The sequence below is a fragment of the Eptesicus fuscus genome, chromosome 22, assembly GCF_027574615.1.
Source record: "Eptesicus fuscus isolate TK198812 chromosome 22, DD_ASM_mEF_20220401, whole genome shotgun sequence".
Lineage (NCBI taxonomy): Eukaryota > Metazoa > Chordata > Mammalia > Chiroptera > Vespertilionidae > Eptesicus > Eptesicus fuscus.
This window is the reverse complement of record NC_072494.1, coordinates 39169916-39178798: the sequence shown is the minus strand read 5'-3', so window position 1 is coordinate 39178798 and position 8883 is coordinate 39169916. Positions and strand designations below refer to the sequence as shown.

General features: G+C 48.3%; 1 non-coding gene across 1 annotated transcript; it reads left to right on the top strand.

Moving 5' to 3' along the window:
* Positions 1-73, top strand: TRNAK-CUU (transfer RNA lysine (anticodon CUU)). Its single transcript has one exon. It is a non-coding gene; the product is annotated as a tRNA-Lys (tRNA).
* Positions 74-8883: the final 8810 nt, after the last annotated feature.

The window sequence follows — 8883 nt, the reverse complement described above, 5'->3', positions numbered from 1 at the left end:
GCCCGGCTAGCTCAGTCGGTAGAGCATGAGACTCTTAATCTCAGGGTCGTGGGTTCGAGCCCCACGTTGGGCGCACTCCTTTTTTCCCCCTCTTGGATTTTTTTTTTTTTTTAAATTGAATTATCTCTATTCACCCCATATTTAGCAAAAAAAGAAAAAGGGGGAAGTGGAGCTAGAAAGGAGAAGGCGGAGCCAGGACCAGGGCTGGGAGAGGAAGCGTGGGGAGTAGGCAGGGGTTGCCTGACCAGCTGGACACGGGCGGCCGCGGGGGAGCGCTGCGCCCACGGGCTTTGATAGGCATTGATATTAGTTATTGATACCCCGGAGAACTTTGCTCTGCCGCCAGAGCCTGAGGTTGGCTTTGCATTTGTTCCCGGCAAATCGCTTCCTTGTTGGGATGGGAGGTGTAGGTTAAGCTGGTGAGCGGAAGCCAAGTTTGGCACCGGCCCACAGGCTTCTCTACAACATTCCTTTAACTCCTCATTTACCAGTCCTACTTTTTTTTTTTTTTGTAAATATGCTTTAATCTCTCTTTTTTATCCCGCTAACCTTCTCCAAGGGGATCGAGAGGCTACCAGTTATTCTCAGTGTGGTGCCAAGGCGAACAGCAGCATCGCCTGGACACTTGTGAGAAATGCACATCCTCAGGCCTCATTAGGTCTGAGGTCTCCGGACTCTGCGTGGGCCCAGCCGCCTGTGGCCGAGGCTCGCCAGGGGATGCGGGAAATGCTCAGGTTTGGGAATCACTGCCTGAGGGCAGCTTCCTAGCAACCGAGCTCAACCAAGCTTTGGGGTAGGAGCCTCAACGTCCTAAAGATAGCACCTCTCTGGAACTTGCTGTCTGAATTCAACATAGTTTTCATTAAAATATCAAAAAGGTTTTTTTAATTCAAACTGGACAACATAATTTTAAAGTTTAAATGGAAAAATAAGCTGTAATCTTCAGAGAAATTCATTTTTTTCTTGGTGAGAAATTATAAACAAGCAAACAAACCATAAAGGCTGTGATCATGTACGGTTGATGGTTGATGCTCTCGATTCCGAAAGACAATGTTCCTCTTTTATTTATTAAAATAAAATTAAAAAAAATTTTTTTATCGACTTCAGAGAGGAAGGGAAAGGGAGAGAAAGATAGAAACATCAGTGATGAGAATCACCGATCGGCTGCCTCCCGCACTGGAAATCAGGCCCCTCCCTGGGCTTATGCCCCAACCGAGAACCGAACCGGGACCTCCTAGTTCACAGGTCCAAGTTCAACTACTGAGCACAGAGTTCCTCTTTTAAATGCTCCGGTACAGACAGCAACGTCTTTGCTCCTCCGACCTGGTGGGAGGGCGGGGCGCTCGCGGCCCCCTCGGCAGGGACGCGCAATCCCTGGCCGGCGCGGGCGGGGGGGACGCGCTGCAAACCGCCCGGGACTCCCCGACTCCGCCGCCGCCTCCCGGGCGCACCGGCCCTCCCCCTCCGCCTCGGGACTCCCCGACTCCGCCGCCGCCTCCCCTCGGCCCCCGTGCGGCGCTGGCGGGGCAATGTTGGAGAAAGTGACGAACGCTTTGTACACAGATGCACCGCAAGAGGCCCTGATGGAGGGTTTCGGAGCGGAACCTCAGACGAAGCTCGGTATCGGTCCGGAGAAACCGAGGAACGCGGCCTGGACCGAGGAGGACGAGGACCGCGGTGGCTGTAACGCCCCATCGGTAAACAGCCGCACGTCCGCGATCGCTCCGAGGCGGGGCGAGCGCCACCTGCCGGCGGGCACTCCGCATTCTTCTCAACAGTCAACGCAGCGTACACTCCGTCGGTCCACGTGCGCGCTCCTGGGAGCCCGGGTGTCTCCCTCCCCGCGGCCCCGGAGAGGCAGAGGCGGCCGGGGCTGAGGCAGGCAGTGCTCCTGGCTCCGCGGAACCTTCACGTGGGCCTGAGGCCGCGGGGAAAGTGCCCACGGGTGTCGTGAAAGTTGGAAAATTCCAGTATCAGGACCAAGGGGGTGGCTCCGCAGTGGGTCCTGGGTGGGGGGGCGCGGGGGTGCTCTGGGGATGGACGGAAAAGATCCCTTCCTCCGGGATGTGCTTGCCGTCCAAGTCTGGGTCCCGTCTGGGCGGAACCGAGCCTCAGGAAGGCGGTTCTAGAAGCCCAGGCGAACAGCAGGGCCATCACGGGCCTGGACCTGATTTGGTGCCCATCAGCCTTGGGCCGGCGCAGATCCTCAAACTCTGCAAACCTGTGTCCTCGCCAGCACCCCGCCAGGCTGCCTCCGGCCTCGGCTCAGATGGTGTACCTTTGGGCCACTGGTCCCAGGCTGTCAGGGAGGGAGGCTCATCCTCTCCCCGTCACCCCAAACTCAGTTAATGCCCAGGTCCTGAGGGTGGAGCTGAGGCCGCGCGTTCTCCTGGGTTTTCTGCGGATCCGGGCCCGGCGGTGGCCAGGAGGAGGCGCGGATCCTTCCCTTTGGGACTCGGTCCCAGCACACACGGCTTTTCCGCCGTTTGGTTAGCCAAGAGCAATGATGTCCAGGAGTTTCCGTTCCTCTGGGACTGGTGAGACCCAACTGGCGGGACCGCACGCTTCTTATTTTTCGCCACCTCGACTCCAGGGCCGTCTGGGTTGGTTGGGTAAGCGAGGTGGCCCAGCCCATTCTCCCTGCTCCCAGCCTCTGGTAGCCGAGCCAGCCAACTGGACTTGTAAGCAATGGACTTCCCCTGTATTTCAAAATGTTCTACTCGACGCATTAAAAGCCTTATTCCGAGAAGGACCCGCAGGTTTCAGACCACCAAGGGAATCCTCAGTGGGAGAAAGGCTAAAACCCGGCACGCACTGAGCAAGACACGGTGGGACCGGACAAAGCTGGTGGAGAAGAGGGTGGGAAGGAAGGCTCAAAAGGAAGAGACAAAGAGTTGGGAGGAGGAGGAAGAGGAAAGGGAAGGAGAGAGACGATTCCCAGGGCTGGTCCCAGCGATGACCATTTGTCTCTCTGCCCCTCCCCTCAGCCTTTGTCTTTCCCGGCAGCCCCTCACCCTTCCACCCAGGTGATTCTGGGAATTGTCTAGTGGGTCTACTTAGCCGACCAGCACCAATCCTGGCGCCTTAGAGATGGCCTTTGGCTAATCCTCTCTTCTGAGGTCCCAGAAGAGTCTGCAAGGGAGGCAAAACTTCACCTCTAAGCCTTTACCGGGACCTTCTTAGGGCCTCCCCTGGGCCCGAGAACTAGATGGACATAAGATACATACCGAGTTTTACATGCACCTGGGGGCCCCACCAGGAAAATGAGAACCCTGAGAAGTGGCCAGGCCTAAGTGTTTATACTGCACTGAAGGAAGAGAGGCCATGGTGAAGGTAAACTACATGGGAAGACTAAAGAAAGATACGAGTTATTTTAACAAGGCCTGTTTGCACAGACTTCTCTCAGTCTTGACTTCCTGTCTCTGGTGACAAAAATGTTCCTTTCCAGTCTAGGGAGGACATGGTTCATGTGGAGGTTCTATCGGCTGCTTTTAGAAATGAGAGGTGCGGTCAGAGTACCCTTTTGCACCTGGCATTGGCCAAGTGCCTTTAGCTCAAGATAAACCCTCCTAGAGTTTAAAAAAAATACATATTTAGGTATTCCTATATGTGGTGCACATATGTTTACCAGGGTTATATCTGCTTGTTAGATCAATCCCTTTCATATTATGTGGTGACCTTCTTTGTCTTTTTTTATGGCCATTGCTTTGAAGTCTATTTTGTCAGATAGGAGTGTTGCTATTCCTGCTGTTTGTTTTGTTTTGTTTTCATTTCCATGGCAAAATGTTGTCCATCCCTTTACTTTCATCCTTTGTGAGTCTTTTGTTCTAAGGTGGGTTTCTTGTAGACATCATATGCCTATGTTTTTTAAAAATATATATTTTATTGATTTTTTTTACAGAGAGGAAGGGAGAGGGATAGAGAGTTAGAAACATCGATCAGCTGCCTCCTGCACACCCCCCCCCCACTGGGGACGTGCCCCCAACCAAGGCACATGCCCTTGACCAGAATCGAACCCGGGATCCTTCAGTCTGCAGGCCGACGCTCTATCCACTGAGCCAACCCGGTCAGGGCTGTATATGTTTTTATATTCATTCAGCTACCCTATGTCTTTTGATTGGAGCATTTAATCCATTTACATTTAAGGCTATTATTGATAGGTACTTTTTATTGCCATTTTTATTATTAATATTATTATTTTTGTTAATACTCACCTGAGGACACTTTTCCATTGATTTTTGGAGAGACTGGAAGGGAGAAGGAAAGACACAGAGAAACATGATGTGAGAGGGAAACATGGATTGGCTGCCTCCTGCATGCGGCGATTGAGCCTGCAACCGAGCTACGACCTCCTCTATCCACTGAGCCAAACTGGCTAGGGCACCATTTTTATTCTTTATGCCTGTGTTCCCCTCTCTATTTGACTTATTATTACAGCGGTCCCTTTAACATTTCTTGCAATGCTGGTTTGGTTGTAATAAATTCCTTTAGCATGTTTTTGGTCTGAGAAGCTCTCTATTTCACCTTCTATTTTGAATCTTAGTCTTGCCAGATAGAGTAATCTTGGCTTCAGATCCTTTCTTTCCATTATTTTAAATACTTCATGCCATTCCCTTCTAGCCTTTAGTATTTCTGTTGAGAAATCAGCTGACAGATTTATGGGACCTCCTTTGTAGGTAACAAATTCCCTTTCTCTTGCTGCCTTTAAGATTCTTTCTTTTTAATTTTTGGCATTTTGATTATGACATGCTATGGCGTGGATTTCTTTAAGTTCTTCTTGCTTTGGACTGTTTGTGCTTCCTGAACTGTGTGTGACTTTTTCCTTCACCAGGTTAGGGAAGTTTTTTCCCCATGTATTTTAATTTGCTGATTCAATTCTCTGCTTCCTCTAATCTGCTGTTTATTCTGTCCCGCGTATTCTTTATTTCTGCTATGTCAGGCTTCATTTCTTTCTGACTGGTTGTTTTGAATAATTCCTATGTCTTTTGTCATGTTGTTGAACATCCTTATAACCATTACTCTGAAATCTATATCAGATAAATTGCTTATTTATTATATCAGATAATGTCATTCACTCTTATTCTGGAGAACTCTCATGTTCTTTCATTTGGGCCTTCTTTGTTTGTCTTCCCACTTTGTCTGCCTCTTTGTGCTGCTATCCATTTATTATTTAGATCTGCTCTGACTCCCAGTCCTTGTGGACTGGCTTTCTGTAGTGGCTGTCTTGTGGGGGCCAGTGGTGTAGTCTCCTTGACCGCCTGAGCTGGGTGTTGTAGAAATGTCCTTTGCATGGGTTATGTGGGCCCTCCTGTTGTAATTGGCTCTTGACTGCTGTTGTCCCTTTCATAGGTAGACTCGATCCCCAGGCTGGCTGACTATGAGGCTCAACCCGAACCAGATCACGGCACCCATTATTCAGGTGTTAGCAGGAAAAGACACGATAAAACAGGACTAAACAAAAAACAACACACACAAAATAAAAACTAATAATATAAACCAAAACAACCTCACCAGCAGCACAAAAGAATAAGAAAAGAGAAGAAAGGGAAATAAAAAGAAATATTATAATACAAAAGACCAAAAGAATTAAAGGAAAAAGAAGAAAATGAAAGAGGAGAATGTGAAAAGAAGGCATGGAGCCCTAACTGGTTTGGCTTAGTGGATAGAGCATTGGCCTGCGGACTCAAGGGTCCCAGGTTCGATTCCAGTCAAGGGCATGTACCTTGGTTGCGGGCACATCCCCAGTGGTGGGTGTCCAGGAGGCAGCTGATCCATGTTTCTCTCTCATTGATGTTTCTAACTCTCTATCACTCTCCCTTCCTCTCTGTAAAAAATCAATAAAAAATATATATATATAAAAGAAGGCATGGAAAAGAAAGAAAAAATAAGAATAGAAGAAAAGAAGAGAAATATATATGTGAAATAATACTTTTAAAAGGTAATAATGAATAAAAACTATATGGAATAGCAAGAGAAAAACAGAATAAAATAAAAATAAAATACAGGGAAAGAAAAATGGATGGAGAAAAGGAAATAGAAATAAAGAATATGAGAGGAAAAAGAGAAGCAGAAACAAAGTGAAATCTAAAAAAACAAGAAGATTATATACAAAATAATAACAAAGAAATAAAAAGGGAATAAAAAGGTGGAGTTTGGCTCCACAGATTCCAGCCTCTGTGTACACCCTTTGGATCTGCTATTTGTGGCACTCAATGTAGTTTGCTCAGAAGCTAGACTGGCCCCTTGGTGTGCGGTTCACAGGCCTCCCAGTAGGTTCTCTGGTGCAATTCCTGTCAGTCACTATCCCTGCCTGGCTTTCGGCCAACCAAACAGTCCTGTGGGCGGGTCTTCTGAAGCTCAGAGACTGGGTCTGCCTCAGGTCTTGCCCCTTGAATGTTTCTGCTCGGACCTGCTCTCCCTTCCCCCACAGATCTTTGCTCTGAGGGGGTATCGAAGACCTGTATGAGTTGGCTCTCCCTCTTCCTGTCTCTTTCTGTCTTTTCTCTGTGTTTCCTGTTCACAATATTTTACATCAGTTTCACTTCCACTATTTTTTCACCGCAGTTGCCCTGCAGTTCAGCCACAAATCTGTTTGGTGGTGTTGGGAGCATCCATGTTGGATCTCTGCTCTTTGAATTCTTTTTTTTTTTTTTTAAATATATTTTTATTGATTTCAGAGAGGAATTGAGAGAGAGAGAGAGAAATATCAATGATGAGAGAGAATCATTGATTGGCTGCCTCCTGCACGCCCCCTACTGGGGATCGAGCCCACAACCAAGGCATGTGCCCTTGACCAGAACTGAACCTGGGACCCTTCAGTCTGCAGGCCAACACTCTATCCACTGAGCCAAACCGGCTAGGGCTCCTTTTTGAATTCTTGATCAGGTAAATTACTTAACCTATATAATAAAAGCATAATATGCAAATCAACCAAACAGCCAAAGAGCAGAACGACCATCCGGACGACCATCTGGGACCACGCTATGACACCCACTGGCACCAGGCCAGGCGGATGCAATGCGCTTGGTTGGGGGCCTGGCCATTGCCCCATGATCGCCCCGCAGAGGGAGGCCCAGGCCACTGACCGGTGGGCTGCGGCGGGTGGGCAGGGCCTCCCTTTGTGAGAGAAGCCCCGGTCCCAGGTGCTGCAGGGAAGCTGGTGCTGGTAGCTGGGAAAAGCAAGGCCTACTGTTGCACGAATTTCATGCATCGGGCCTCTAGTCTCATTATATTAGGGCTTTTCTCTAAAGTTTTTCCTGTTCCTTCATTTGGGACATATTCTTCTGACTCTCAATTTCATTTTACTTTCTGTATTTGTTCCTGTATGTTGTATCTCTCCCAGTCTTCAAAGATCATTTCTGAGTAGACTGTGTGTTGAATAGTTGTGGAGGCCAGTTGAAGTCAGGTTTTTTTGTGTGTTTGTTTTTTATTTTTTATTTTTAATTTTTATTTTTTTAGGTTTACAGTTGTGAATACATACCCAAAAGAGTTTATTCTTGTACTATTATAATTTGTGTTTGTTTTTTTTAAAAAATATATTTTATTGATTTTTTAAAGAGAGGAAGGGAGAGGGATAGAGAGCTAGAAACATCGATGAGAGAGAAACATCGACCAGCTGCCTCCTGCACACCCCCCACCGGGGATGTGCCTGCAACCAATGCACATACCCCTGACCGGAATCGAACCCGGGACCCCCCAGTCCACAGACCGACACTCTATCCACCGAGCCAAACCGGTTTCAGCAGGTTTTTGTTTTAAAAAAATATATATTTTTATTGATTTCAGAGAGGAGAGGGAGAGAGAGAGAAACATCAATGATAAGAGAGAATCATTGATCGGCTGCCTCGTTCCCTACTGGGGATCAAGCCTGCAAACCCGGGCATGTGCCCTGGACTGAAATCGAACCAGGGACCCTTCAGTCTGCAGGCTGACGCTCTATCCACTGAGCCAAACCAGCTGGGGCTGAAGTCAGGTTTGTGTGGTGCCTGGTGCGTCACCTGGAATAAAGGGGTGAGTTCCGGGTGGGGGAGCCTGGTGTGGGCACACTGCCTCGTCTTTTTTTATCGGGCCGGGTTGCCTTATGTAAATGGGGCTTCCTGGTGTACTCTTGGGGAGCCTTTTTGCTTTAACTGTGTGTCAGAGCTGCATCTGGGTGGGGTTTCTCTGTGTGCTAACATCTCAGGGCTCCGCCAGCTCTTCCTCTCTCCCCGTGAGAAAGGCCTGCACGTGCCGGCCTTCGCACTTGTTAGTTCTGCTTCCTTCTGGCCAGGAAGGCTCCTGGGGCGCTCAGCCGAGCCCCTGACGTCACACAGGCAGCCCTGTGTGTGTCTTCTTGCTTAGGTTACCCGCAGTCAGAGCAGACTCTGGTTGGGTGCCTGCATCACAACCCCTACTAGCTCTGCTTTTCCATTGGGCCGCCCTGGCCTGTGTTCACACGGCTGGACTTTGCTATTCCTGCCCCCTCTCAGCACCACTCAGCTAGATGACTCTCACTCTACCCGGCAGCACTGCCAACATGTCCAGCTGCTTCAATTATCTGTAGTCCGGGTCGGGTCTGGTCAGTGCTACGCTGCAGGGTAAGGTTGACCTTATAAATTAAGTTAGAAAGTATTTTCTCTATTATATTGAAAGATTTTGTGAAGGGTGGGTATTCATTTCTTCTTCTTTTTTTTTTTTTTGAATGTTTGTGTGAAGCCATCTAGTACTGGACTTTTACTTTTGGGGAGGTTTTTGATGACTGTTTCAGTTTCCTTACTGTTTACTGGTCCATTTAGACCTTCCGATTATTTATGAATCAATCTGGGAAGGCTATAGATGTCTAAGAATTTGTCCATTTCTTCTAGGTCATTGAATTTGGTGGTATGTAGCTTTTCATCGTATTCT